This window comes from Microcebus murinus, chromosome 5 (assembly GCF_040939455.1).
Source record: "Microcebus murinus isolate Inina chromosome 5, M.murinus_Inina_mat1.0, whole genome shotgun sequence".
In the NCBI taxonomy this organism is placed as follows: domain Eukaryota; kingdom Metazoa; phylum Chordata; class Mammalia; order Primates; family Cheirogaleidae; genus Microcebus; species Microcebus murinus.
This window is the reverse complement of record NC_134108.1, coordinates 28,332,789-28,356,959: the sequence shown is the minus strand read 5'-3', so window position 1 is coordinate 28,356,959 and position 24,171 is coordinate 28,332,789.

The window sequence follows — 24,171 nt, the reverse complement described above, 5'->3', positions numbered from 1 at the left end:
ATGCTTCAGCCTCCCAAGTAGCTGGGACTACAGAGGCATGCCACCACACCCGGTTAATTTTTTAAATGTATTGTAGAGATGGATGTCTTGCTATTTTGTGTAGGCTCAAAATATATATAGTTTTTATTATATCATGATATCACAATAGCTCAGAGATTTTCTACCATTCACCCTTCTGAAAAGGCTATACTTCAGCAAAACCTAAAAGGACCCCAAGGAAGAAGAGGCATCAGGTCAAGGTGGCTTATTGTAAGACAGCCTCAAATTTGTGGAGTGCCACAGCATGACTGGCCGGCTGGGAAGGGACAGCACATGGCTAAATGTCTTCCCTTGAAAACAGTGATTCCATGCATTGTTCAGAACACAACTGTTAATCTGAAAACAAAATGCATCCTAATGAGGGAAAAAGAGACATTTTTTAAAAAATGGAGTCTGGTGAATTTGGGCTCCTACAGAAAGAAATGCAACATCATCCCTGCTCTGGTTCCTACCTGCTGTCTTTGAATGATTTTTGTCTTTTTAAAATTTTTTTTTTAGATAGAGACAGGGTCTCCCTGTGCTCAGGCTGGTGTTGAACCCCTGAGTGGCAGCTGTCCGCCCACCTCGGCCTCCCAGAAAGCTAGGACTACAGGCGCGAGCCACCGTGCCTGGCCTGTCTTTGAATTATTAGTGAAGTCTGGTGCAGGGTAAGATCTACCACTCAAATGAGGCTGCTTTGACAATTTAGCCATTCTACCTGGAAGGCAGATGCCATTGAGGGATCATAGTACACACCTTACCTTCTCTAGGGTTTTTGTTGTTGTTGTTGTTTTTAATTCTCTTTGGTTCCCTGGGCAAATTTTGATTTCTCCAGAATTAGTCATTCTGTTTATTCCTTTTGGTCCTTCTCTTTCCATCACTAATTTTGGGAAATCGCTTTTGGTTTCCTGGCAACAAGCTTGCTGAGACTGATGCTCACGTTTCCCAGAGAGAGAGCCTGAATTTTCCCATGTAATTAAGTGCTCCCTGCATCCTCTGGAAGAGCTTGTACCCAAATTCAACTTCTCACAGTCCCAGGCACCCTCATCTTCTCCAGATGCCGACAGCTGGCATTTCCAAGGAAGAAACTTGCACCTAAGCTCAGGATTCTTAGCAACCTGAGGCCAAAATGTTTATTTCTCACATTCAAGACTATTATCATGCTCACTTTATACAAAGGGAGAGCAGCAGGAATTCAGTGTCTCCTGTTGGAGCCCTACTGTGTGTCCAACTGCTCTCAGATCCAACGTGCCTCTTCACAGGATGTGGACAACTGAGTCCCAAGCAACTTCTGCTCCCAACTTTCACCTCGTGTAGCCTCTGATGTTTGCCCCAAACCATTTGGCGGTCTGGGATCCTTGGCTGTTTCTCATTTCTATATGAAGGGCTATATTGATTAATGCATATGGCTGGCATGGTTTCCAAAGCAACAGTGTACGTCTGTTCTCCCAACACAACTTGTCCTGAAACAGGCGGTGTTATGTGTCTATGTGTGTGTGTGTGTGTGTGTGTGTGCACGTGTGTACATGCACTGAAGGACAGCATTTACTTTTGAGTGAAAGCCCTGTACAGAACATGTAAGCCAACTTTGTTTGCAAAAAGGCTAGGGCTTCACTCTGGCGTGCCGGCTTCCACTCTTGGAACCCTAAGCCCAGTGTGAGAGGCCACTGGGTTTCTTTAGAGACCGCATCTCTGTGGGTTTTTTCCCTGGAGCTAAGAAGCATAGTAGAGCTAGATGCTTGGCAAGTGTGGGGTTCGAGAAGACAGATGAAAAGGCAGCCCCTAGCGTTAGTGTTGGGTATAGACATCCCCATAAACACCCGCTGTCCTTGCCAATGCTGAGCTTGGGGCCTCCCTGGAGCTGCAGAGGAGAACAGCTCCCACCTCTCCTGTGGCCTTCTCCTGAGGGCCCTCAGGTTGCTTGTCTTCTTATCAATACTACCCAATCTTCTTTCCATACTCTAGAAACCAGTCAGAATCTCCAGTCTTCTCAGTGCCTGTCATGCTTGTTTTAACTCTCTGTTTCTTTATTGTAGCACGTATACACATCCAACATTTTGCACCACGATCCTAACCCCTATATTTAAAAAAAAAAAGTCTGGGTTTGAAACAGTAGGCCACCATGAGCCTTGCCTTTTGTGTTTGTACAGGATGTTAAAATAGGACACTGTTTTTTTTTGTTTTGTTTTGTTTTTTGAGACAGAGTCTCGCTTGTTGCCCAGGCTAGAGTGAGTGCCATGGCGTCAGCCTAGCTCACAGCAACCTCAAACTCCTGGGCTCGAGCGATCCTTCTGCCTCAGCCTCCCAAGTAGCTGGGACTACAGGCATGCGCCACCATGCCCGACTAATTTATATATATATATATTAGTTGGCCAATTAATTTCTTTCTATTTATAGTAGAGACGGGGTCTCGCTCTTGCTCAGGCTGGTTTTGAACTCTTGATCTTGAGCAATCCGCCCGCCTCGGCCTCCCAGAGTGCTAGGATTACAGGCGAGAGCCACCGCGCCCGGCCGAAAATAGGACACTTTTGATCTCAATGTTGACTGCAGTCTCAAAACGTTGAGTCAAAAATACTAGGTGGCAACTGTTCCCATATTCCCAAGTGAGGTGCTGAGCCTCCTATACAGAGCAGGCAAAGGAAGTGATCAAAAACTGGTTCTGTGACATCCCCACCCCATCCTAACACCTGCCAAAAGGTATGACAAGTTGAGGTTGAAGGAGTTCCTGTGAAAAGAAATTGCTGGCAAGCTGAGGCTTTTTTTCCTCCTCCCACCCCAAACACTGGGGAAGGATGAGAGATGCTTCCCTTCCACCTCAAACCTAGTGAGAAGGGCTTTCAGTGAAAAGGCTGATTGATGAGTGTGGCTTAGGGTTGGTAATGTGTTTGACCTGTACCCATGGAGCCAAAGCTAAGAGGCTAAGCAGATGCCATGTGAGTGGGCAGGGAAAGGAAACGGCCACAGTAGGAGCAGGGAGTGTATTCAAGGTTCTTGAGCTCACCATGGACCACGTTTGTGGTAAGGATGGTAACTGGATCCATCTGGAAGGAACCCTACATGGGAGAGCAGTTCAGCTAAGAGTGCATCACCCATTAGGGAACTGGTTATGTGAGGTCTAATGGGGTCTCTGAAGAGCCCACACATACCCCTCAAAAGAAAAAAGTCAGTTTGGAACCTCCATAACCCATCCTCAACTAGAGCCCCAAATCAACTGAGAGGGAGGAGAAAGTCAAGGAAATTGAAAGGAAACTGACCATGCCCTTCTTTCCCATTGCAAGTTTCCAGCCAGAAGGAGACCTGAGCTGGGAAAGGAGGAAACCTTAACTTAAAGTTTGGAGTTTTTACTATACATGGAAGCAGATATATCGATTATTGAAATGAAGCCGTTATGATGACTAGAAGTAACTGGAGATCTTTTTCATTTTCTGAGAGTTATTATAAGATTTTTGATGTCTGTCTTAGATTTTATCCAACAGTAGAGAAGAAATATCTTCACTAAGCAGGTTTGAAAGGGGAAAGAAGAGAAAGAATGAAGTTGTTGATTTCTGTTTGTCTTCCATGGAAGCCACATTTCCATTCTGCTAAAGCGGATCCAATTTCAAATGTAGTTTTTGAGAAAAAATGGAATAGGAATTAGAAGTAGCAATTTAGATGAGTAGAGACAACACACATGTTGTAAAAATATCCAAATGTGAAAATCTTCATTCATTATTAATTTATCAAAAATAAACTAATCACCTATTGTGTGTCACGGCCTGAGCTGGCCGGGAGAGATCCAAATGTGAAAGACAGTGAGAGCCAGTGCTGTGCAATTCATAGCCTGGTGCAAGAGGCAGACATGTAAACAAATAAATTACAGCCCAGTATGATGTCATAAATCAGATGTAGGTGCAGAATTATATTGAAGCCTTCTCTTAACGCACTTTGTTCATTTACATTTCTTATCTACATATCCTTAAAATTAAAATGTACTTTGGGAGAGCCATCAACCTAAATCTGGAATTTTCTAGGAGGGAAACAGGAAAACCACAATAAAAGAGAGGGTGGAGTGAGGCCCAGGCCTTGAGAAGTTTGAACTGGGTGGGCCAAAAGAGAATTTGCCCACTTCGTGACTTTGCTGACAGCCAGACCTACTTGCCAAGGAACAAGTTTTGCAACAGCTATTATGCAAATTGAATCCAACTTTCTGAGATTAGAGCATGGTAGAAATTGGCACAATAATATGTCTTTTTTCTTATACATATTTTAAAAAATCTTAACTAAACTAAAGCTATTTCTTGCATTTCGCTTTTGGATTTGGCAAACATTGTGGTAAATGAGAAGAAAATGGACAATTTAAAAATGTTTTTGGCATATGGCCCTAGTCATAGACAAGAATTAAAAATGAGAATAATGATAATAATCTCTAACATTTTAATGTTCAAAATGTTTTTCCTTTGGAGTTTCTGAAATGAGCGAGATCCAAAGACTGCAATGGTTTTTTAAAAGGTCTTGAGGAAGACAATTTTCTGTTGTTGTTATTCTGTCAGGTTAAATAATATTCTCTTCTTAGAAATATGGTATTTTGGCCATCCAGCTATTGAAGACTACTTTAAATCTAGCAACCATTGAATCAACATATTTGAATTTATTTCTCTGTGCGATAACTTTACATTTTTTTTTGCATGGAGAAAACAGAGGGCTACACTTTAGCCTTTTTGTTTATTTTTTACCATTTTACCTTTCTCATTTTGAACCCAGTTTACTCGAGGTTAGTTTTTTTTCCCCCTACATGATAGAGTAGCTTTGTGTGAAAAGATGATCAATTTTCACATTGCCCATATCACTGCCGTATATTAATAGTTCAAGAAAAAGCCCTAAATTTTCCCTTCATAGCCTGCCCTTTAAGTCTTTCAATGAACAGCTACCCTTTCAAAATAAATTTCAATTATCAGCAGTAGTTATGAATTTGGTCTACGGTCCTTATATAGAGAAAGACTGTATTATTTATTCTAAATGACACATATCAGTCTTGTTTGGGGGTGCCATTAAGGGTCTGAGGACTGCCATGGTGCCCCCGAACATAGAAAAGGCATCTGGTCTTCACCACATCATTGCTGCAGTTGGGACAACCATCAGGCTGTTCCCACTGCCGGGAACTGTGCCTGGTACATTGTCAATTATCAGCAGTCAATTAATATTTGTTGAATAAATGCTTGAATGGTTTATTGAAACTGGATAGGAGGATTTGTTGTCTCAGTGTCCAAGATTATGATTCTTGTTTGTTGGTGTCTGAAGGAGTCGATTCATAGTGCCCCCTCTATTCCCCTGCTTGAGTTCAGCCCAGCTGGGAGACAGGTGCAAGAATAGTGGAGATCAAAATATCACTTTTGATACTGATAAAGCTTTGCTGGGGAGAATGGCCAAATGGCTTGCTAATACCAAACTGTAGAGTTAGACTGGTTCACTCGCCCAGCCAAGGGCTGCTCTGGGCAGCTGCAGTCCTCTTTCCTTGGAGCACAGCCTGGACACAGACGGCGGCGAGGAGCTGGGAAAACGGCGGAGCCCTGGGCTGTGCAGGACTGGTTGCTTCTCCCAACCTGCTCACCAGAGCAGTGGCTTCTCCTCACCTGGAAGGACCCACAGTTATGGGTGAAGACAAGCCCCATATTTGAAGCTTATGGAAGTTTCTCCCTATACATTAGTATTTGCATTCAATTCCTTTATCAGTTATGTGCCATCTCATATGGGGCTTCTTATGTCCTTGTGGGGCACAAGTGGCCTTCCAGCACGAACCCCAAAACTCCAGTTCCTCCTTAGGCTCTAAAACTAACACTCCCACGTCCCTGTCTGGTCAGTGTTGGTTCCTCTGGAACCGGCTCTATGAACAAATTTCAGTGACTTCTGTATGTTTTTTATAATCGTCTCCCTCTCATTGTAGATTCTCAAGCCAGTAGGGCTAGTGACCAGAACCCTGTGATTTTTCACTAATGCCTTGATCTTTTGAGTTGTTTCCCAGAAAGGGTGGAATTTTTGCAAAGGAGTTAAGACTCCAAAGGTCCCTGTGCAGACTTCCCCGTCCCTCACTGACTGCCCTCGTGCTCATAGCCCCTAGTTAAAAGCCCCCACTCTCCATTGTTCAAAGAAACAATTTGAGGCTCTTCCCATCTTCTCCTGGCTGATGTCTTTCATATTAAAAATTCTTTTCTTCCTTGGCAATCCTCCTTGTCTCTGTCATTGGCTTTCTGTGTGGCGAGCAACCGGACCTAGGCCAGAACCCCCTTGCAGTTTTGATAACACCTCCGCCCTCAGCACCAGCCTCCCTCGATGGGTCTATCCTCCCGGAACAAACACTGAGCCAGAAGGTTGGTGTAGGCAAGGGCTTACTCTGAGTGCCTTCCATTTTCTGTTTTTAGTTCTGCAACAAAAATATCCTGAAGTCATGGAGTGCAGAGTCAAAATCTAATTTCTTAGGACGTGAATGGAGAAAAAACAATTCCCATTCTTGAGATTTTCTACAAAATTAAGAATAAAATGCTTGCATCAGTGTTAAGTTCCAAAAAAAATTTTAAAAAAAAGAATAAAATGCAAAGAAATATTCCAATAACATATTCTACTCTCCTTGTTAAAGTAGCATTTGCAATTTAAATAATGGGCATTTGGATGGGTTGTTTTAAAATTCAGCATTGATAGGAAAAAGGAAAGATAATATCAAGTTTAACTCTTCCTTCTCTGCATGCTTCATTGAAGATTTAGCACGGGGGGCTCCATAATTGTGTGCTGATAAAAAGAAGTCCTGGAAACGTGGGGTTCTGGCCAATTATAAAGCAGCAAATTCTTTTTTTTTTTTTTTGAGACAAAGTCTCACTTTGTTGCCCAGGCTAGAGTGAGTGCCATGGCGTCAGCCTAGCTCACAGCAGCCTCAAACTCCTGGGCTCAAGCAATCCTGCTGCCTCAGCCTCCGGAGTAGCTGGGACTACAGGCATGCGCCACCATGCCCAGATAATTTTTTTTTCTCCTATATATTAGTTGTCCAATTAATTTCTTTCTATTTATAGTAGAGGCGGGGTCTTGCTCTTGCTCAGGCTGGTTTCGAACTCCTGACCTTGAACAATCTGCCCGCCTCAGCCTCCCAGAGTGCTAGGATTACAGACGTGAGCCACCATGCCCGGCCAAGCAGCCAATTCTTAATGTTCCCCTTGCAAGTGGGACTTCTGGCGGTGCAGGCAGTGCCTGCTGAAAGATCTGTCTGGCTTAATATGACTTTCAAAACAGCTCTGCTACCAGAAAGGCCAGCATCAAAACATAACTATGAATATAACCGTGAGTAGGCTTTCTCCCTGGATGAGGATGAGGAAACAAGTCCCCGGATATTGTTGGCTACAATCTTGTTGTGAGTGTCGGAGAAGCCAGATCTGTGCAGTTAGAACAATAAAAGGAGGCATGCCAGGTCTTCAATGACATCTTTGAACATACAAATCAAACCCATCCTATCCTACCTCTGAAATTTTGAGTTACGTGAGCCTATAAACTATCCTTATTATTTGAGCCGAAAAGTCCATGGATAGAAAACATTTTGAAAGGAATCGTAACATCTTGAGCTGTTTTCCACCATAAATTTGGCTTTTTAAATTAATTCCTGTCACGACGAGGCAGGCTGTCAAGAAATAGAGCACAAGAAAATTATATTTTGAGAAGAGGGGGAGGGAAAAATATAAGAAAATATAGAAAAAGGAGGAGAAGGAGAGAAACAAAAGCAGAACATAATTTTTAAAGCCAGCTTCTGGACCCAAATTTTTACCAGACTGGAAGAAAGTGAGAAAGGTAAAGCCATCCAGAGAGTTTTTCATAAAGGTAAATCACTAATTTAAAGGACTTTCTTTTATTCTGAGATTGTGTTCTTCCAACTAGTTTTTTGATATTAAAATATGTTTAAAAAAAAAAAAAACATGAATGCCCCAGTGTGATGGCTCACCTGTAATCCCACTGTCTGCAATTTGGGTGCCAGTTAAATTTTTCTTTAGATCTATAACTGTTTAATAGTTTAGTATACTCAGCTCCAAGCCCAAACTCTAGCAGCTAACAAATTATTAATACTTTCTTTTTAATTTGTTTTTAATTTTAATTTTTTTAATTTTTTGAGAAAGAGTCTCACTCTGTTGCCCGGGCTAGAGTGCCATGACATCAGCCTAGCTAACAGCAACCTCCAACTCCTGGGCTCAAGCCATCCTCCTGCCTCAGCCTCCTGAGTAGCTGGGACTACAGGCATGCACCACCATGCCTGGCTAATTTTTTCTATATATTTTTAGTTGGCCAATTAACTTCTTTCTATTTTTAGTAGAGATGGGGCCTTGTTCTTGCTTGCTCTGGTTTCTAACTCCTTACCTTGAGCAATCCACACATCTTGTCCTCCCAGAGTGCTAGGATTACAGGTGTGAGCCACTGCCCCCCCCCCAATACTTTCATCTAGCTTTGGTCTATGGAACGGAAGAGATTTTATTCTGCCCCTCCTACTAAATTGTCTGACAGTGAATACAAAGAGAATATGTAAAACGATTCCTTCCAGAGTTGGCACTTTCTGTCTAGAGCACTGATAGAGATGAGGTAGCTCAAGATTCCATGCTTTTTCTTCTTCTTGTTCAGTTGTCTTCTGGGAGTTGCAGTTCTTAAATAGAGTTAAGAAGCAAGGTAGTAAGAGGCACATGGAAAAGGCTGATGGAAGTGGGAATGATAATCTGGCAGTCTGAAATAGCAGCAGCCATGCAAAGAGAGGGAGATGCCTGGTGGTGGTGGTGGCTGTCATTTTTCAGTCCAGTCCTTGCATTCTGGACCAGGGACAGGTGGTTTGGGAGGCATTAAGGTTGTTCAGTTTCCTATGTCACAGCAGAGGCCAGACAATTCAATCCAGGTTATCCTTTGCAATTCGGAAAAATTTCTCTTCAGTTCTGGAATAATGCTAGTCTTAATTTTCAGTGCTGCAAGCTTTTATATAGTTCTCCTTTCACAAGAATTTTAATAGGAAGTAGGAAGAGGATGGGTCACAGACTCCTCACTAGATGTGTCTTAAATTAGGGAATAGAAATAGATATACAATTAGAGTATGTGTTCCTTATGAAAAGGGACTGATTTTACATTTCTTAACTAATTTATAGTACAGTACTAGGCACATAACAGTTGTTCAATAAATTCCCTTTGATGGATAAAATCAGTTTGATCTAGACCATAGATGATCCCTAATTATCCAAATGGCATTTCTTGGCCATTTGGATAATTGGAATTTCACACTGATTTCCCAAGTAAAAATATCCTGCTGTTAAGATAACAAGTCACTTGATATTTATTCATTTGACATAAATTAGTTCCAATCTCATGCATTTATTATGAAGATTAAATAAGAGTATTGCTCAGTCAGCATAATGTCACTAAACAGTAAGCATGAATTATAGTCAATTTAAATATAAGCTTTTAAACATAAGCCACTCAGAATTTAGCTTCCTTAATGGTAGGGCTCAACAGTTTTTTTTAATCCTGTAGCCCTAGCATCTAGGTGCCTAGTATACATTTATTGAATAAATGAATGAGTAAATGAGCAAATTAAGTCATACACAGCTAAGTTCCCTGCCACTCACTTTGGAAAATTAATTAGTGGTTCCTATTATCAGTATTAGAAAGTGATAAGTCACTATATAAGTTTATCATTTAGTGGCACCAACACAGGTAATAAAAATCCCAGAATGATTAATCTTAAAATAGGTACAATCAGCTTAAAAAATGATTACCAAGTCAAAGGAGATATTCCCTGTCTAAACTTGTTCATGATTTAAAAAATAGTGGTAGGCATTAACAGCAGGTAATTCCATATAAATTAGTACTTGAGCCCCAAAACAAAGCTGCTTAGGGAAGTTTCCTTTCATTTTGGTGTAGTGACTCCCTGAAATAGTCTGCATTTATGGCAATGTTGACATCTGTTCATTACAAAAGTGATTTTAGCTGCTATTAGTGAAAAACATAGGTTGAGCAATAAAATCAAGTACCTTGAGAAAGTTAAGCAAGTACATATGCATGAACAATATTTATATTATATAAATTAATATAAATCCTTTAATATAAATGGATTTTCTGTCAAATTATCTCATTTATTTTATTTTATAGTATTTATGTGACTTCAGTGAATCTGAAATATATTAATAATAATAATAAAGGGATTTAAATTTGTTCATTACCTTTTAGCATTTAAATCTTATAATTTTATAGTTCTCTCCTGTGGAAAATGTTTTGCTTCTCTTTTTAAGCAATTAAAATTAAAAATGAATGCAGTTTTAAGTTTTTTTTTTTTATTTCGGCATATTATGGGGGTACAGATTTTAAGGTTTCAATAAATGCCCATTTCCCCCCTCCCCCTACAAGTCTGAGTCTCCAGCATGACCATCCTCCAGATGGTGCACATCTCACTCATTATGTATGTATATACCCACCCCCCTCCCCCCTCCCACCTGCCCAATACCCTATTACTGTAGTACCTATGTGACCACTTAGGTGCTGTTCAGTTCATACCAATTTGCTGGTGAGTATATGTGGTGCTTGTTTTTCCATTCTTGGGAAACTTCACTTAATAGTATGGGTTCCAGCTCTAACCAGGAAAATATAAGATGTGCTATGTCACCATTGTTTCTTAGAGCTGAATAGTACTCCATGGTATACATATACCACATTTTATTAATCCATTCTTGGATTCATGGACACTTGGGCTGTTTCCACAGCCTTGCAATTATGAATTGTGCTGCTATAAACATTCGAGTGCAGGTGTCTTTTTTGTAGAGTGTCATTGGATCATTTGGGTAGATGCCCAGCAATGGGATTGCTGGATCAAATGGTAGAATCACTTGTATCACTTTAAGGTATTTCCATATTGCTTTCCACAGAGGTTGAACTAGTTTGCAGTCCCACAGCAGTGTAGGAGTGTTCCTCTCTCTCTGCAACCATGCCAGCATTTATTGTTTGGAGATTTTTTGATAAAGGCCATTCTCACTGGGGTTAAGTGATATCTCATTGTGGTTTTGATTTGCATTTCCCTGATGATTAGAGATGTTGAGCATTTTTTCATATGTTTGTTGGCCATTCTTCTGTCTTCTTCTTTTTTTTTTTAATTTTTTTTTTATTTTGGCATATTATGGGGGTACAGATTTTAAGGTTTCAATAAATGCCCATTTCCCCCCCTCCCCCCAAAAGTCTGAGTCTCCATCATGACCATCCCCCAGATGGTGCACATCTCACTCATTATGTATGTATATACCCGCCCCCCTCCCCCCTCCCACCTCCCCAATACCCTATTACTGTAGCACCTATGTGTCCACTTAGGTGCTACTCAGTTAATACCAGTTTGCTGGAGAATATATCTGGTGCTTGTTTTTCCATTCTTGGGATGCTTCACTTAGTAGTGTGGGTTCCAGCTCTAACCAGGAAAATATAAGATGTGCTATATCACCATTGTTTCTTAGAGCTGAATAGTACGTCATGGTATACATATACCACATTTTATTAATCCATTCTTGGATTGATGGGCACTTGGGCTGTTTGCACAGCCTTGCAATTATGAATTGTGCTGCTATAAACATTCGAGTGCAGGTGTCTTTTTTGTAGAGTGTCACTGGATCATTTTGGTAGATGCCCAGCAATGGGATTGCTGGATCAAATGGTAGATTCACTTGTATCGCTTTAAGGTATCTCCATATTGCTTTCCACAGAGGTTGAACTAGTTTGCAGTCCCACCAGCAGTGTAGGAGTGTTCCTCTCTCTCCGCAACCACGCCAGCATTTACTGTTTGGAGATTTTTTGATAAAGGCCATTCTCACTGGGGTTAAGTGATATCTCATTGTGGTTTTGATTTGCATTTCCCTGATGATTAGAGATGTTGAGTATTTCTTCATATGTTTGTTGGCCGTTCTTCTGTCTTCTTTAGAAAAATTTCTGTTCAAGTCCTTTGCCCACTTTTTAATGGGGTTATTTGATTTTTTCTTCCTAATTTTCGTGAGTTCTAAGTATATTCTAGTTATCAGTCCCTTATTGGATGCATAGGATGCAAAAATTTTCTCCCATTCTGTAGGTTGTCTGTTTACTTTCATGACTATTTCTTTGGCTGTGCAGAAGCTTTGTAGTTTGATCATGTCCCATTTATTTATTTTTGTTGCTGCTGTGATTGCCTTTGGGGACTTCTTCATAAACTCTTTGCCTAGGCCGATGTCTAGGAGAGTGTTTCCAACTTTTTCCTCTAGAGTTCTAATAGTTTTATATCTTAGGTTTAAGTCTGTTATCCAGCGTGAGTTGGTTTTTGTGAGAGGTGAAAGGTGTGGGTCCTGTTTTAGCCTTCTACAGGTGGCTATCCAGTTTTCCCAGCACCATTTATTGAAGAGAGATTCTTTTCCCCAGCGTATGTTTTTGTCTGCTTTGTCAAAGATGAGATGGCTATATGAGGATGGTTTTATATCAGGATTCTCACATCTGTTCCACTGGTCAATATTCCTGTTTTTGTGCCAATACCATATTGTTTTAATTACTACAGCTTTGTAGTATAGTTTGATATCTGGCATATTAATGCCTCCCATTTTGTTTTTGTTGCCTAGAATTGCTCTTGATATTCGGGGTCTTCTTTGGTTCCATACGAAGCGTAAAATTATTTTTTCTATATCTGTGAAGAATGCTGATGGGATTTTAATAGGTATTGCATTGAATCTGTAGATAAGTTTGGGTAGTATAGACATTTTGATGATATTGAGTCTGCCGATCCACGAGCATGGTATGGATTTCCATCTGTTTACATCCTCTGCTATTTCCTTCCTCAGTGTTTCATAGTTCTCCCTGTAGAGGTCTTTTACCTCTTTGGTTAAGTATATTCCTGGGTACTTTAATTTCTTTGTTGCTATTGTGAAGGGAATTGAGTCTTTGATTTGGTTTTCAATTAGATTGTTGTTGGCGTATATGAATGCCTCTGATTTCTGTGTATTGATTTTGTATCCTGAGACTTTACTAAATTCATTGATCAGTTCCAGGAGTTTCTTGGTTGAATCCTTGGGGTTTTCTAGATACAATATCATATCATCAGCAAACAGTGAAAGTTTGATCTCTTCTGCCCCTATTTGGATATCTTTGATTCCATTTTCCTGTCTGATTGCTGTAGCCAAGACTTCCAGCACTATGCTGAACAGAAGTGGAGATAGTGGGCAGCCTTGTCTGGTTCCAGTTCTAAGTAGGAATGATTTCAATCTTTCCCCATTCAGTATGATGTTGGCTATGGGTCTGTCATATATGGCTTGTATCATTTTTAGGTATGTCCCTTCTATGCCTATTTTCTTAAGTGTTCGTATCATGAAAGGGTGTTGAATTTTGTCAAAAGCTTTTTCTGCATCTATTGAAAGAATCATGTGGTCTTTGTTTTTGCTTCTGTTTATGTGGTGAATTGCATTTATAGATTTACGTATGTTGAACCATCCCTGCATCCCTGGGATGAAGCCCACTTGGTCGTGGTGGATTATTTTTTTGATAAGTGTCTGGATTCGGTTAGCTAAGATTTTGTTGAAAATTTTTGCAGCTATATTCATTAGGGATATTGGTCTGTAGCTTTCTTTTTTTGTTGCATCCTTTCCTGGTTTCGGTATCAGAGTAATATTTGCTTCATAAAAGGTGTCGGGGAGGTTTCCGTTCTTCTCGATGTTGTGGAATAGTTTCTGCAAGATAGGTACTAGTTCTTCTTTGTAAGTGTGGTAAAATTCGGGTGTGAAGCCATCTGGACCGGGACTTTTCTTTTTAGGGAGATTTTTAATTGCTGTTTCTATTTCAGCTGTTGAGATTGGTCTGTTCAGGGAATCTATTTCTTCCTGGTTGAGCCTAGGGAGGCTGTGTGTTTCTAGAAATTTGTCCATTTCCTCCACATTTTCCAGTTTGTGTGCATAAAGATTTTTGTAGTATTCATAAATTGTATCTTGTATCTCTTTGGGATCAGTTGTGATATCTCCTTTTTTATTCCTGATGGAGCTTATTAGAGATTTCTCTTTTCTGCTTTTCGTTAGCTTAGCCAATGGTGTGTCAATTTTGTTTATTTTTTCAAAGAACCAACTTTTTGTTTTATTAATCTCCTGAATAGCTTCCCTGTTTTCAATTTCGTTTAGTTCTGATTTGATCTTGTTGATTTCACTTCTTCTGCTGGGTTTGGGGTTGGTCTGTTCTTCTTTTTGCAGCTCTTTGAGTCGTTTCATTAGATTGTCTATTTGTGATCTTCTTGTCTTTTGGTTATAGGCATTTATGGAGATAAACTTTCCTCTCAGAACTGCTTTAGCTGTGTCCCAGAGGAGTTGATAACTTGCCTCTCCATTGTCGTTTTCTTCATGGAATTTTTTTATTTCCATCTTGATTTCATCATTTATGAAGTAATCATTTAGTAGGAGGTTGTTTAATTTCCACGTTTTTGTGTAGAAATGTGAGTTTCTGTTAGGGTTGATTTCTAGTTTTATTCCATTGTGATCTGAGAAGGTACATGGTATGATTTCTATTTTTTTAAATTTCTTGAGATTTTCTTTGTGTCCTAGGATATGGTCAATCTTAGAGAATGTCCCGTGAGCTGATGAGAAGAACATATATTCAGTGGATTTTGGGTAGAATGTTCTGTAAATGTCAGTCAGACCCAATTGTTCGAGAGTTTTGTTTAAGTCCATTATTTCTTTTTTTTTTTTTTTTTTTTTTTGAGACAGAATCTCGCTTTGTTGCCCAGGCTAGAGTGAGTGCCATGGCGTCAGCCTAGCTCACAGCAACCTCAAATTCCTGGGCTCAAGCAATCCTCCTGCCTCAGCCTCGCGAGTAGCTGGGATTACAGGCATGCGCCACCATGCCCGGCTAATTTTTTCTATATATATTAGTTGGCCAATTAATTTCTTTCTATTTATATTAGAGACGGGGTCTTGCTCTTGCTCAGGCTGGTTTCGAACTCCTGACCTTGAGCAATCCACCCGCCTCGGCCTCCCAGAGTGCTAGGATTACAGGCGTGAGCCACCGGGCCCGGCCTCATTATTTCTTTTTTAATTTTCTGTTTGGAGGATTTGTCTCGTGCCATCAGTGGGGTGTTGAAATCTCCGGTGATTATAGAGTTGCTATTAATCCATTTGCTTAGCTCCAGTAAGGTTTGCTTTATGAATCTGGGTGCACCTAAGTTGGGTGCATATATATTTAAAATTGTTATCTCTTCTTGTTGAACTGTGCCCTTCACCATTATATAATGACCCTCTTTGTCTTTCACTACTTTTGTTGGTTTAAAAACTAAATCATCTGAAATTAGAACTGCTACACCAGCCTTCTTTTGGCTTCTATTTGCTTGGAATATTGATCTCCACCCTTTTATTTTTAGTCTATATGAATCCTTGCAGGTTAGATGTGTTTCCTGAAGACAGCATATACTTGGCCTGTATTTTCTTATCCATTCAGCCAACCTATGTCTCTTGAGTGGAGAGTTTAAGCCATTCACATTTATTGAGAGAACTGATAGGTAAGGTAGATTACTGTTCATTCTGTTGGGTTGGATGTTGTTGCTATGATTTCTGTCTTGATCCATTGTAATATCTGGCCTTTAATATCTTTGGGTTTTGGTTGTTTTTATATTTGTGTGTTATTATGATGTTCCGTGCGTAACGCTGTTTTAAGTACTTCTTGTAGGGCTAGTCTTGTCTTGGTGAATTCTCTGAGCCTTTGCTTGTCTGAGAATGATTTATTTCTCCTTCATATACGAAGCTTAGTTTTGCAGGGAATAATATTCTAGGCTGGGCATTGTTTTGTTTCAAAAGAGTGAGAATGGGGCCCCAGTCTCTCCTTGCTTGTAAAGTCTCATTAGAGAAGTCTGATGTTATTCGAATTGGCTTTCCCTTGTTTGTTACTTGCTTCTTTTGTCTTACAGCTCTTAGAAGGGCCTCTTTAGTTGATACTTTGGTCAGTCTGATGACTGCATGTCGTGACGTCTTCCTGTTTGCATTGAATCTCCCAGGGGTCCTCTAAGCTTCTTGAACTTGTACATCAAGATTTTGAGCAAGGCCTGGGAAATTTTCCTCTAATATATCTTCAAACAGCTTGTCCAACCCTTGAGTGTTGTCTTCTTCCCCTTCTTGTAACCCTATGACCCTCACATTAGGTTTCTTCATATAATCCCACAGCTCTTGTAGGCTTTGCTCTTTTCTCTAGTTTCTCTGCTCTATTTCTGTGATTGATTTATTTAATTGGAGGGTGTTATCTTCAAGCTCTGAGATTCTTTCTTCTGTTTGATCTACCCTGTTCTTGAGACTTTCCACTGTATTTTGTAGTTCCTTGAATTGATTCTTCATTTCCAGGAGTTCGGTTACACTTTTCTTCATTGTGTCTATTTCTTTTTCCATATCCTGGAGGCTTTTTGTGGTTTCTTTGTGTTGGTTATTGAGTTGTTGTTGTAGCTCGGTGAGTGTTCTTATGATCCATATATGAAATTCCTCTTCTGTCATATTGGTTGCCTGATTTTGGTTGGTGTCTGTTTCTAGGGGGCTGGTGCTCCTCTTTGGGTGTGTGTTTTCCATTTGGTTCTTCATATTTCCTGAGTTCTTTCGCTGATTTCTTCCCATGTCGATCAGTTGTTGTTTCTTTTCTTTAGGTTATTGTTTGGGTATTCACACACCTTGTTTAGTTTCTGAGGCGTTAGGTGGTGCCTGTGGGTGAAATTGGACCACTCCCTGTATATTGAGTCAGTGGGTGCCATGGAAAGGCTGTGCAAGATGCCGTCCCTGTCAGTAGGTGGTGTTTGCTTGGAGGAACAGGCTATGCTGTTGATTTTGTGTCCTGTTATCAGCTCTTGTTCTGGGCGGAGCTGGGTTGGGTAAGCCTGCCCTCAGGCAGTTAGCAGGGGTCAAAGTTCCTTTCTCTGCTTCCAGGAAAAGCTGTCAGGGCGGGGCTGGAATGGTCCTGCTCAGCCAGAAAGTCTGCGTGTGGGGGTGGGGCTGTCTGAGACCTGCAGTCTGGAGCAGGCCTCGCTTCTTTCCACCCTCCCCAACTCCGCAGCTACTCCTGGGCCTCTGCCAGCAGGCCAGACCACAAGCCACCAGGCCTCCCGGGACTGTGATGCCAGCGGGGAGGTTCCCTGCACAGGAACGCCACCTGGGCTGGGCTCACGGCCTCCTCCTGGGAGGAGGGTTGCCCTCTAAGGTGCTGATCCGCCCCTGGAGGCACACAGCCCTCAGTAGGCTGTTCACGTATAACCCTTCTGTGCCCCGGGCAATGCTAGCCCTTGGTGCAGGGGATCTGGTCTGCAGGTCCGACCTCTGGGTCCCAGAGTTCAAACTGTATCCCCACCAGGGAGAGGATTTCCGGTCCCAATTCACCCACAGGGAGCCCAAGCTGGGTCTATGTCTCTCAGCCTCTGAGTCGGCACCATTCTCCTGGGAACACCGTGCCAACAGCACCTGGGAGAGCTGGCGGGTAGGGAGCTCACAGTCTGAGTTCCCCTGAGTCAGCTGTAGGGTCCCAAAAAGGGAAGGTCCTGTTCCCTGGAGGTTCCTCAGGCTGGTCGCTGTATTGTCTCTCTGGGTAGCCTCGGGTAGGGTCGGCGGAGGGGAGGAGGAGGCAATATGGCGCCTGCCGCGCGGCTCGGGTCTGTGCACACAGAGGTGCCTGGAGGAAGTTGGGAACCCGGTGCCACATCTGCTACAGGCTCACCGCTGGCTGGCGGCGGCCGTCTCTGGGCTGGCGTCCGCAGGTCTCTCCACCCGCTGGGGAGCCCACCAGCAGTCCCAAATGCAGGGGAGGGGAAACAGCAAATCCACCTACCCTTGTCGCTGGTCTCCAGGCTGCTCCGGTGGTCTCAGCCTCCAGTTCTCCTCTGCAGCCTCCTCCCGTGGAGTCTCCCGGGGTCTCAGGTACCCCTCCTTCCTGCCCTCGTCCGCTGTATGCTCATCTTCTTGCTTCTTTTTTCTAATTTCTGCTAGAATCTGTCTTTTCTGCAGAGACACTCTGTCTGGCAGTGTTTCTTGTCCGCCATCTTGCTCTGGACTCAGTTTTAAGTTTTTGAAAGACATAAACATCCTTAATTTCTGTTCTCATGCATACACTATCTCTGCTAAAATGAGTCAAATCAAAGTGTTATTTCAGAGATTTTGTGAACTTAAGATTTCCAGAATCTTCCTTTGCTTGAAGTTTAACTTCAGTGTTGGAAGGTTAGAGAGAAATTAAAAAATAATAAAGTAACAGCATCATTCTGTAAACAGAAGCAAAAATCCTCTTTTTTTTTTTTTTTTTTTTTGAGACAGAGTCTTACTCTGTCACCTGGGCTAGAGTGCTGTGGCGTCAGCCTAGCTTACAGCAACCTCAAACTCCTGTGCTCAAGTGATCCTCCTGCCTCAGCCTCCCAAGTAGCTGGGACTACAGGCATGTGCCACCATGCCCAGCTAATTTTTTCTATATGTTTTTAGTTGTTCAGCTAATTTCTTTCTATTTTTAGTAGAGACAGGGGCCTCGCTCTTGCTCAGGCTGGTCTCGAACTCATGAGCACAAACGATCCTCCCACCTCTGTCTCCCAGAGTGGCAAAAATCCTTTTGGAAAAAGCCCTACACAGTACCTGTTGCTCCAGTACCAGAATTTTCTGTTAAGGATCCTTTGCAGTGTGATGGCCAGGCTTTTCCAAGCCGATATCGCCATCTATTGGTAAAGCCACTACAGTACCTTATAAAATGAAATTTTGGTTGATGAATTTCACTCTTCCTCTGGTTTGTTTTATAAATTTTACTTAAATTGGCATTGAAAAAGAGAGTTTCTTTTTCCTGAAAGAATTTCACAATTTGGCCTGGCGCAGTGGCTCGCGCCTATAATCCTAGCACTCTGAGAGGCCGAGGCGAGCGGATTGCTCGAGGTCAGGAGTTCAAAACCAGCCTGAGCAAGAGCGAGAACCCGTCTCTGCTATAAATAGAAATAAATTAATTGTCCAACTAATATACATAGAAAAAATTATCTGGGCATGGTGGCGCATGCCTGTAGTCCCAGCTACTTGGGAGGCTGAGGCAGGAGGATTGCTTGAGCCCAGGAGATCGAGGTTGCTATGAGCTAGGCTGACGCCACGGCACTCACTCTACCCTGGGCAACAAAGTGAGACTCTGTCTTGAAAAAAAAAAAAAAGAATTTCACAATTTGGTGTAGAGACTGTGATATTTCCCACCTGCGTGACCTCGGCAAGTTACTGAAGCTGTCTGAGCCTTGACTTTCTCATCTATAAAATGGACATACTCAGAACAGTGCCTGGCACACAATAGGTGCTCAGCGAATAGCAGCTGTTCTTATTTTTTCCTCCTTAAAGCACACCTGAAAGAAAGCTTCTTGGTTATTTAGTGGGAACATTTTAATTTCTAAGATATTTCCTGTTTGTTTCCATAATCTTACAATAGCAGAACATAATGGATATTTTACATAACAAAATATTTTATTGAAGTGTTTTACTTCCACCTCTTCAAATTATTCAAGATCTTAAAATATTTTAATAGAGGGCCATTTCAGGTTACAATAGCTTTTTTTGAGCAAAATTTTTATTTAGAATTTTCACATTTTTGTATAAACCCAAATTATTGTGGTGACAAAATTTGAAATATGTATCTATAAGCAAATAAAAAGTGACTAATCCTTTTGGAAATGCAGCATATAATTACTAAGAGCAGTTTCTAGAATATGAATATTATTACCGAAAACAAACAGCTAAGCATTCTGCGTGGTCTCTGCTCCATAATTCACTGCGACATTCTCATATGGCTTTTGTCTCCCTTCAACCATCTTGTCCTTTTTCCTTCACTTTACAATTACTCTGTAGGCTCGTGCCCTTTCCAGAGTAAACTTTCCTATCTTTTCTCAGCCAAACCTTCTCTTCATTGATTACCCTGATCAATATCAAAAAGGCCCATGAGTGAAGCAGGCCTCTCTGAAGTCCTTCTCGGAAGGTCACAGGCAGAGGGAATGCTTCTATGTTGATACCTGTGTCCCGGTCACATGCATATGCTGCAAATCACAGTTACCACACGGTGCAGTCCAGCTGATGACTCATATTCCTCATCACCAGAGACTTGGTGAAATTTACCAGATGTTTCTGCCAAAATTCTCTTAGAATCCAATTTCCTGGTCATTGCTTCCTTTTCTGAATTCTACTCTTGTTAAATCCGAACAGTCACTTCTCTTGTGTCAGGACTTTTGCACTAATTGCAGAGAACTCCTGCAACATATGCACAAGTGGTGTTTGGATGATCACATGCCCCCCTGTCCTCTCCCACCTGCTTCTCCTTGTTCTCTTCCCATTAAGGATGATCCTTAATAAACCACATAACCTTTAACCTGCTGCTCAGGTTCAAAATCATGGAGACATCTTTCATTTCTCTTTTTGTCTCACGTCTCAAATCCAGGCAATTCTTCAGGTCATAGACAACTCACCAGCCCCACCTTCCAAACACATCCCTAATCTGGCCTTTTGTAACCTCCTGCGCTGCTAACAGCCCAGGCCCAGCTGCCATCCTCTCTTCCTGGATTACTGAAATGTCTTCTAATTGATCTTTTAAAAATGTAAACCAGATTAAACAACTCTTCTCTGTTCTAACTCTTCAACGTCTTCACATCATATTTAGGATGCCATCCAAAGTCCCTACCATGGCTTCCAGGCCCTACAGAAACTGGCCGGGGATGAGCTTATTTCCATCTGGACTCCTTCTTCCAGGCTGTGCCCAGCCTCACTAGTCTTTGAGCTCTGCCTGAACATTCCCTCCTCAGAGGCTTTGCACTTGCTGTGCCAACACCTGGAGTACTCTTCCCCAGATGTTGCAATGGCTTGCTCCCACGCACCATTCAGACTTCTGTTCAATGTGACCTCCATGACAAGGCTCCCCTGCACATGCCAGCTAAAGCAGCCATCCCACCCTCACCCCCAACCCGTGACTCTATGTTAATTTGGGGCACCAACCACTCCCTGGTGTTGTATATTTATTTGCTGGTGGTGTGGCTCTGCTCTAAGACGTACACTTAATTAAGGTAGGGTTTTTTTTCGGTTGTTCACTCCTATACTCTCAGTGCCTATTACATAAGAGGAATTGTCTTAGACTTATTGAGTTTGTTGTAAGAATTATTATTATTCTTTTCTGAGACAGAGTCTTGCTTTGTTGCCCAGGCTAGAGTGAGTGCCGTGGTGTCAGCCTAGCTCACAGCAACCTCAAACTCCTGGGCTCAAGCAATCCTTCTGCCTCAGCCTCCCAAGTAGCTGGGACTACAGGCATGCGCCACCATGCCCGGCTAATTTTTTCTATATACCTTAGTTGGCCAATTAATTTCTTTCTATTTATAGTAGAGACGGGGGTCTTGCTCTTGCTCAGGCTGGTTTCGAACTCCTGACCTTGAGCAATCTGTCCTCCTCGGCCTCCCAGAGTGCTAGGATTACAGGCGTGAGCCACTGCGCCTGGCCAGTTGTAAGAATTATTGAATAAAATAAAACTTCAGGGTCTCTATTGACATTTTCTCAGACTTTACATTTAATTATCTAAAGTAATAACTACCACTTAGAGAGTACTTACCAAGTGACAGAGACTACATTAAGCATTTAACAACACACATTATCTGATTTAATCCTCACAGTAATGCTAAAAGAATTACTAAATTGAATGTGTTGTCTTCAACTGCCTACTTACCCTGATTATCTATTCATTTTCATAATTTAAGGAAGTTCTTATTATAATCTCCTTAGAAAGAAAAGAAAAAAGAAAGTTCTTGATCAATATAGGCAAATGGCATAGGTCTTTTCAGACACCATGCAGATACACTTCTGAAACAAGCCTTTTCCCTTGATTTAAACTGGCTTATACTAATCTGGCCATTTGACACAGGTTATTTGGGGACATGTCAATAGCCTCAAGTTACTAAAGGCAGGAGAGAGAGGTGTTTCCCACACAACCTTGCTCTCAGGTGTATGTTATGATGAAAGCAATCTCAGGTTGAATTATGCCATAAACAGACAGCTTTTAGCTATACAATCTGTTTTTATAATCTCAGTGACTACCTTACATAAAAAGTTTACTGGATGTGACAATATTTCAGCAGCAGGATTTAGCTGAACTAGTGACACCAGGTGATTTTAGAAAGTGGCAGTGATTGGGTCTTCTCTGGAGCCCTAGAACAAGGAATTTGGAAGGTGTGGGCAGCTGTGCTCATCAGATTCTCCTATGTCAAGGCAAACACTCCTGCACTGTATTTCTAAGCAAATCACATAACTTGAACACCATCCACTATAACAATAAAAAATTAGCTCTAAGGGCTCTTAAGCTGATGAGAAATCCTCATGGTGCAGATGGGAATCATTGAAGCCTGTAGCAGTAGCCCTTGCACTGAGCTTGGCTGATGAGAATGTTTCAAATGCTAACTAACTACTTCTGGAGTGTGTATTCTTGATTAGGAAAAGACACTTCAAATGTCAAATAACCTACCCTAGGGCTTTCATACTTCACACATAATATAACAGTGTTGAAGCTTAAGTGTTTAAAGGTAAATTATAAACCATGGAGCAGTCCCAAGGAGAGGGCCAGCTCCAGGGCTGAGTGAGTGAGTGCACAGGCTCTGAGACTGCCAGCCGCACCTTCCCGATGCCTTCGTGGAGAGTAATCAGGCCACACGAAGCCCTCACAGTTGCCGAGGAAAGACTTCCCTGAAGTGGAGAGCTCTACTGTGCTTCTCTTTCAGGTGGAGCAAACTTTCTTTTGATCCCCACTGGGCCAACTAGAAGCTACCATGGGCTTTCATCCACACGTGACCTCCACGTGAGCACTCTGATGCAGACACCCACCTAATCCTGGAGAGCTGTTTTCGGGTTGTGGAAATAAACAAAGACCAACAAAATGAGAAAAGCAAAGGCTATTTTTCCAGAGCTTGCTATAGCAAGGGAGTCGGCCACCATCACTTGGCGTTTGGCAGAAACTCAAAGGCAGGCTGAGTGGAGAAGGAAGCTCTGTAGAGAGGACAAAAGGGAAGATGTCAGGCATGCCCTGATTGCAGGCTACTGCTAGAGGCTTCAATAATTCCCATCTGCACTATGAAAATGGCTCATCAGCATAAGAGCCATTAGAATTAATTTTTTTATTCTTACAGTGAATGGTGTTCAAATTATGGGATTTGCTCAGAAAAGCTGTGCAGGAATGTTTGCCTTTACTGATCTGGGATATAAGGATCTGATGAGCACACCTTACAGATTTCTTGTTGTAGGGTTCCAAAGAAGACCTGATCATGCCACTTCCTAGCATCACCAGTTCACACTAGTTAGCTAAATCCTGCTGCTGAAATATTGTCACATCTGTGCTGTGAACTTGTTCAGAGGAGAAAAAATAAAATAAAATAAAATAAAATAAAATAAAATAAAATAAAATAAAATATTGTCACACTAGTGAACTGGCCTGGGGAGGCTGGAGATGTCTAAGGAGAAGTGGGGCATCCTGTGCGATTGGTTGGGGGAGCATAGTTGCCTTTCTTTGGTTGTTCCTAAATTGGAAGTAGAGACGAAAAATTAGGGAAACTGTCAGCTATTAAACAAGTCCTAGCCATCATGGGCCAACTGTGATGGAAGTTATCGTTTAGCTTCCTGGATAGTTCCTAGAGATAGCAATCTGGCTTCCTGTAAGTCTGACTTATCGCAGGCTGGCCTCCTGGGCTGTTTGTTGTAGATAGGGGGTTGGTTTCCTGGGCACGTTGCTACAAGTTGTGGGTCAGAGACAATATTGTTAAATATGGTCTGGGCATTGCCCACCTGTGAAGTCAACCTTTCAGGGTGGTGGGAGAGTGAGTTGGTGTGACCGCTCAGTACTGGGTTCTTTCATGGCCCCAGGGCTGCATCTAATGCCACCACAGAGGCAGGCAACTGCAGGTACCTCCAGGGCACTATTAGGAAAAACAGGTCCAATCTCTGCACGTGTCCTCTTCAGGTCTATTTCGGTTTGTGGCTTTTCTTCCCTGAATGTTTCATCACTATAAGCCAATATGATGTCTGTTTTTCAAGAATCCTTCAAAATTTCTGTTGTATTGATGGCACCTTTCTTGAGTTACCATGTTCTTATCTCTTGATTCTGTCATTTTGTTTGGGAGAGAAGCCAAATATTTTTGTTGCAGGATAATCAATAGTG